Source organism: Vicia villosa, linkage group LG1 (genome assembly GCF_029867415.1).
Source record: "Vicia villosa cultivar HV-30 ecotype Madison, WI linkage group LG1, Vvil1.0, whole genome shotgun sequence".
Classification (NCBI taxonomy): Eukaryota; Viridiplantae; Streptophyta; class Magnoliopsida; order Fabales; family Fabaceae; genus Vicia; species Vicia villosa.
The window spans coordinates 33316239-33324464 of NC_081180.1; positions in this window are offsets into that span (position 1 = coordinate 33316239).

The window sequence follows — 8226 nt, forward strand, 5'->3', positions numbered from 1 at the left end:
ATGAGATGTGATCCAAAAGAGAAAACTCAGTGGGGATAAAAAGCTTAAAAATTAAATAATGAAAAGATATCGATAACATCTATTATCAAGAAAACCAGAAGGAAGGTGATGAGCAAAGCGAGTTATGGAGAATTTATTACACCAGACATCGAAAGGGACTGAAGCTAAATGGGCAATGCAACAGTGCCTATGTGTCTAAGTTGACAAAATATAAATAACGTTTGTGACTTTCTCACTTTCTTTAATTATGTATATCTTTATATTTTCTTAGACTACATTTTTCTATATATGTATAATTCTTTTTTGTCTTCTACAATAATTTTAAATGGATTATTTTATACCGACAATTAGTAAGTAAACATACTGATGTGTCTTTGATTATGAGGACAAATACTGATTTTAATTAATTATATTTAATTTTAATTAAAATGAGTTGATAAAAGTTGTTTATATTTGAATGTATTTAAGTTAAAATTAATTTTTAAAATGAAAGCAATTTTATATTAAGAAGTGTCAAATATAATAATAGTCATAGGGAGAATAACCAACGAGCTTTTTTGATAAGAAATAATATTATTACACAAGTTTCATATAGTCCAGACCATTATTAGGAATGACAATTGTATTCACACTCAATGGATACCCGTAAATAATACCTATAATAAGTAGGATAAAAACTCACAAAATAGATACGTGCGTGACACGAATAATTACTCATTAAAATAAAAGAATATATATATATATATATATATATATATATATATATATATATATATATATATATATATATATATATATATATATATATATATATATATGGATACGGGTACCTTAGTACCTATCCCGCTCCACTACCACTAAATATGAATATTTATATATTTTAATTTATATCATCATATAAGAAAGGTATCTCAATCTCTTCAAAAGAGTACATCACAATTAAATTATTACACATTTTAATATATTTGTTTGTTGATTTAATAATTCAGCGATAAAATATTTGAATTTTTTATTAACTTTGTTAACAAATTTAAATGATATGATATTTTTTATTGATAGATTTATTTTTACTAGAATTGTGGATAAGGTTACTTAGGTATCCATAGGATACAGATACATGTATAATGGTTGTTGTCCCTGCGGGTATGTGTTCAGGTACATGGATTTTTTCAAAATTGTAGATATGGAGACGAGTACTATAGTACCCTATCCAAACCATACTCATTTTTATCCCTAACCATCATATGTTAGATCAACATCAAGTCTAAAGCCACATTTTTATCCAACCAAAACTTTGGAACACCTCTAACATCAATTAAGGAATAGGCATAGGCCTACACACCCACATAAAAACCTATACCAAATGGTCGATGTAACATCTCAAAAACCATCAAACGATTCATCGAGTCCACCTGACCTAGACATGGTGCACAACTCATCCCATTATTGACCGATAAAATTTGACGCATAAGTTGTTTTTATCTAGTGAGCAACCTAACCTGCAACGACTTTAGAAGGTGTCCAACTCTTATAACACCCATCCAACCCTTGGATAACCTGATTTTTCCTACTATCACAATCTTCAACAAAGGTAAGGAGACAATCATAAGCGGACCTCACTGAAAACCCTCCAATGGAGTAAGAATTCCAAACCCAAGAATCCTCTTGATCTGATTTTGATCACTCCCACGAGGGATCCAACCAAAACACCATGAAACTCTTCCTCCTAGACAAAGAGACTATGCTTCAACAAAAGTTTCATATTCAAAATTTCTCCATCTGGGACCCCGTCCTACCCACCACATGAGATTTTTGCTCACAGAAAAGAAACAATCTCAAAAGACACACAGTGAAGTCGACGCTTTTCAAAAGTAATGCAAATCATCCCCACCACAAACAAGATTGTTGTCATGTTTGAAAAGAGAAACTCATTTTGAGATTTCAAAATGGTCTAAGTCACTACAAGAAAGACTGTCTCCAGCGACATATATTAGCGACGTGGATGTCACGTGAGTAATTATTGCCATTTGCGACGTGATAATCACATCTCTACATGTTTTTAAATTTTAAATAACTTTATTAACATAAAGTAATGAGGAGTCAGACATTGGGGTGTGTAAAAATTGTTGCGACGTGGGATACACGTCACTAAGTTAAGTTTATAAATTAAAATAGAAAAAGTTATAGCATTCACGTAGGGGGGAAGATTCAAATTTTAAAAAATTTAGTTGTGATGTTACAAACACGTCGCAACCTTGCCACATGAGACTCACGTCACAACATGACAACGGTAACATTAATGGCTTAATTGCAATTTTGGTCCTCCTATTTAACATTTTTCTTGATTTTGATCCCTCCATTTTAAAAACCACCATTTTAGTCCCTCTTTTAAGTTTTATGTTGAATTTTCGCCCCCCTTCAAATCTGAGGGTATTTTTTAATGAGGTGGCGTTGTTTTTGCTTATGTGTCATTTTCTCTTTCCATAAAATTATTTCCATGTCATTTTATGTTTATTTAATATTAAATTATGTCATTTTTTGTTCATTTAATATTAAATTATTTCATTAGGTTTAATAATAAATCAAATTATTAAGTTATTTAATAAAACTTTCTCTCAACAACTCTTAAGCCCATATATATTAAGCTACAAAGTTTTTTAAAGCTATATAAAGGCTACAATTATTTCTAGATAAAACAATGTGGGACTTTAATGGTTTCCTTTATTCTTCATTTTGTATCTCTTTCTCTCACATATACTTAGTCTATAACGCTCAGGGTAGGAAAGTGTCATGTATGGTTAAAAGTTGTCTTGTTCTCATTACCATATGTTTCTGCAGTAAACTATGCCCTACTAATTAATTACTACTTGTCACTCTTGTCTTGCTTTTCTCTTCTTAATTACTTACTTCACTTCACCTCAATAATAATATTAACTATTCTATGAACTCACAACCAATAACGGCACAACCACAACAAACTCTACTGGTGTAGAACTAGATCTTGATCAATCCTCCTACAAGAAACCATTATCACAAGTGGTGGTGAATTATAGAGAATGCTTGAAAAACCATGCAGCTGCAATGGGAGGAAATGCTAAATATAGTTGTGGTGAGTTCATGCTAAGCAGTGAACAAGGTTCCATAGAAGCACTCAACTGTTCAACTTGCCATTTTCACATAAACTTCCATAGAAAATAAAAATGAATAAGAAAACTACCAGCACCACCATAACTCACCTTTCAACTTCAACATACAACAACAACAACAACAACAACATCACAGCATGAGCAAATTCATGAGTAAATTATGAGAGATACAAGAGGAATAACAAAAGAGATTATTAAAGTCCCACATTGTTTTCTCTACAAAAAACTTGAGTCTTTATATAGTTTTAAGAAACCTTTTATGTTGAGTAATTATGGGCTTAAGAGAAGCGTAGAGAATATGGGCCTAGAGTTAAAAATAATCTTTTTAAATTTGGATTAAATTAAATAATTACAAAATATTCCAAAACAAAAATTTATAAAAAATTTTAATTAAAATAACTTAGTAATTCTAAAATAAAAATTTATAAATAAATTTAATTAAATGACATGGAAATTATTTTAGGCAAAGAGAAAATGACACATAAGCAAAAATAGTGCCAACTCATCTCAAATTTGAAGGGGGACGAAAATTCAATAGAAAATTTGAAAAAGGGACTAAAATAGTGGTTTTTAAAATGAGGGGATCAAAATCAAGAAAAAACATAAATAGGAGGACCAAAATTGCAATTAAGCCAACATTAATTAATGTTCCTGCCTGCAATGCTGCCACCATATCACTTCAGTGGAACGTTGTATTTCCCCTCTAAAGGTTGCGACGTGTTTGTAACATCACAACTAAATTTTTTAAAATTTGAATCTTCCCCCCTACGTGAATGCTATAACTTTTTCTATTTTAATTTATAAACTTAACTTAGTGACGTGTATCCCACGTCGCAACCTTCGCTTATTAGTTTATTTATTCACGCGTTTTGCTTCTTCCCATTCTATTACACCTTTACCATTTCAAGTTTCATTCCTCTGCAACGTCCCCAAATTCTCAAATTCCAGAATTTCCTCCTCTCCCAAAATACCCAAATTTTCAATCCCATTTCAATCTCACTACAAGGTATACCCAAATTTTCAATCCCATTTCAATCCCACTTCAAGGTATAATTACATCAGTATTTTTTATAATTTTGTTTTATATTCATACTGTTTTATGTTGTTAATGGTTTAAAATTTTTTTGTTTCCATTTAATTTGAAGAAAGAAGAAGGTGAAGGAGGAGAAGAAGGTGAAGGAGGAGAAGAAGGTGAAGGAGAAGAAGAAGGTGAAGGAGGAGTAGATTGAAGAAGAGATAAATTTTTGATTTGTTTTCAGATTTTTTTAAAAAATTTATTTATAATGTGATATATTTTTAATAGTTTTGTTAGGTTATTTTTTTAATTAGGTTATTTTTTAAATTAATTATTATAAAACGAAATTATAAATTAAATATTATGTTGTTGTTTAAATTTAATTAGGTTATTAATTTACAGAATATATTTTATGAAGTTGTTTTTAAAGATTAATAGAAAAACTATTATATATGTATTTTAGAATGTTAAAATCTGTTTAGAAAAACTATTATATATATATATATATATATATATATATATATATATATATATATATATATATATATATATATATATATATATATTATGTTAAATCTGTTTTTAAAAATTAATAGAAAAATTATTATATATGTATTTTAGAATTTTAAAAATTAAAAGAAAAATATTTAGATTTATTTTTAAAAAAAGTTTTTTATTTTCTAAATAAAATATATGTATTTTATGATATTATTCTTAAAAACAGAAAATATTAATAAAAAAAATATAATTTATGTAATTGTTCTTAAAAATAGAAAATATTAAATTAAAAATAATTTTTTTTATGTGCAGTATATATTAAATAGAAAAAGAATATATGTTATGTTATTGTTATTATATTAAAAATACATTTTTTTAAAAATTAAAATATAATTAAAAGTCGGAGGATGACGGAGTGGATGATGATTTTAATCCTGGTAATTATTTTTCGAATGATGATGATGCCTCTTAAAAACATTTTGTATTTAATTTGTTTTAAATTTATATTTATGTAACTTATTCTACATTTTAATTCATTAAAATATTAGTTTTATATTTATGTAACTTATTCTACATTTGAATTTATTTTATAAAATTTTATTATATAAATTTTATTATAAATAAATTTTAGAGTTATTACCATTTTTGCCCCCTGCCATATGGGCGGGCGACTTTTGGTTTACCTCCGTGTAATTTTTTTTTTTGTAAAACTAACCTTGCCAAATGAAGATTCTGTCGTTTTAGAACTTCCAAGAAAATGGCACATGCCATTTGCTTATTCCCAATACCAAGTAGAAGGCCCTACCACTAGGCTAACTCATTATTTTTGTTAAATGTTGCTGGTGGAATGTATATGTTACATATTTGCTTTATTTCATATTTTCATTATAATTTTTGTTTAAACTAATTGATTTTACATGTATATATTACGTTTTAAAATATTATGTATATATTATGTTAAAGTAAGTTATTAATAAATGTATATATTATTAAAAAAATTAATTTTAATATTTTATTAAAAATTTATTATTTGATACGTTAAAAAAGTTATTATAACATACATTAAAAATTTATTATTTGATTTATTTTAACAATAAATTATGATGTTAATTTTAAATTCAGTATATATTATATTGTTTTATTAATTAATATTTGATATATTGTAATAATACTTTTTCAAATAAAATTAATATCTATTAAAATGTATACATTATCTTTAATAGATAAATAAGTTACTAATAGATAAATATTATTTTAAAATAAGTTATTAATAAATGTATATACTATGTTTTAAAATATTAAAAATTTCCCATTTATTCTAAAAAAATTAATTTTAGTATTTTTAACAAGTTACTAATAAAATAAGTTACTAATAAAATATTACAATTTATTATTTGATACATTTTAACAATAAATTATGATGTTAATTTTAATTTCAGTATATATTATGTTGTTATAAATTAATATTTGATATATTGTAATATTAATTTTTCTAATAAAATTAATATCTACTAAAATGTATGAAATTTTAAAATAATATAATTGATTTCAAAAAATAATTTTTTTTTCTAAAATAAGTTACTAAAAGATAATATTATTTTATAATAAGTTATTAATAAATGTATATATTATATTTTAAAATATTAAAATTTTCCAGTTTATTCAAAAAAAATTTTTTTTTGATATTTTATTAAATTAATACGTTAAAATTTTATTATTTGATATATTTTAATTATAAATTATGCTATTTATTCTAATTTCAGTATATATTATAATAATAATCATTAATATTTGAGACATTGCAATAATTCGTATTTATTCATATTCTTATGAAATACATTATTATTGTTCATATTACTTTATTGTTAATATGTAAAATTAATTAGTTTAAACAAGTTATTATAATGAAAATATGAAATAAAGTAAATATGTAACATATACATTCCACCAGCAACATATAATTTCTAGCATATGGCAGGGGGCAAAAATGGTAATAACCCTAAATTTTATTATATATATTTTATTATATATAAATTTTATTATATAAATTAATTAATTTATTATATAAAAATACAATTATACCTGCGTTATTTATTTTTTTTTTAAAAATAACATTCAAAGTAGCGACGTGAGACCAACGTCACTATAAAAGTCAATATCACAGTCCCCCACACCTGCCACACCTGCTCTGCATGCAGGGAGATGTTCCCCATATAACTTTATTGCGACGTGAGAGTCACGTCGCTACATTCTGACGTGGTTTCCATGTCGTTACTGATTTGTCGCACGTGCTCCTGCGACATAGTAGCACATGTCGCTATTGTTTGATTGTGACGTGATTTTTAACGTTGCGACGTGGGATCCACGTCGCAGCAGAGCAGTTTTTTTTAGTGAGTATAGAATGTTTGACCAATTTTTTTTTGACAAGCAAGGAATCTGATATAAAAAAACAAAGTATAAGGATATTCTAACCCTTCACAAACAACCGATTACCTTGAATTTAAACAATTCAAGAGAGCAAACAAACAAGTCATGAAAATTACAAATGGATGTACACTTGTTACCTATCACAATCTAATTTCACGTAAGAATTTTAAGTCATCAACATTAACAGCAGAATCTCAGAATAAAGTATTATTTCTAGTGATCCAAATGTTTCACCATGTTGCTAACTATATCATTGCGGTTTTACTCAAACTAAAAAACTTCCTCATCATGCTACTCAAATCATTGGACCAAATATAAATCATACCTAACCTCAAGAGTACATCTCGAAAAATGAAATAAGATTATCAAGAAGAACCAACTCCCAACCTAGCCACCTATGCACATTATACTGAAGAGAAATTGCACATTACAAATGACGAAAAAATGAGATGAAGGCTCTCTAAAATACTAACAATAAAGCATATCTCAATTCGTGATCACATGCCTCTTGGAAAGATTTATCCATATATAAACATTCTACAAGGGAGTATGTATAATGGTTCAAAGAAGAAGGTTTACTACTTTGGTAAATAATAAAATTTTAATATTTAAAAATTAAAATAAAATAAAAAATATTCAATTAATAATATTAAAAATTATAAACTAAATCTATATTAGCCGGCAGCCGCGCCAATATATAATATACAAGTTTCACTAGAGAATTTAAATAAATTCTAGCAATAACTAGGCTTTAAAGTCTATTTATAAAAAGAGAGAAAATATAGAGAAAAAAGGAAATAAAAGCAGAAATCATGGTGTATGTATGTTGCAAATTTAGTGGTGTACTTAGGGTCTCATCTTTCATATTTGATGTAACTATTTTAAGGTTTTATGATTGATTTGTTTGGCACTTGGAAACAAAAGCTATCAGAAAAAGTCGTTTGAAAAAATTAAAGACTTCACTAGCTCACTTTTTACTACCCAACTAGTAACAAACCCGTGCATACGCACGAGTTCTGTTCGGTTACGCGAATTTGGATACATCATTGATTTTTAAAAAAAAATGTTAAAAAAAAATTAGATTAATAATTGATTATTTCATATATAAAAATATTTAGATCAATAATATATTTTTTTCCC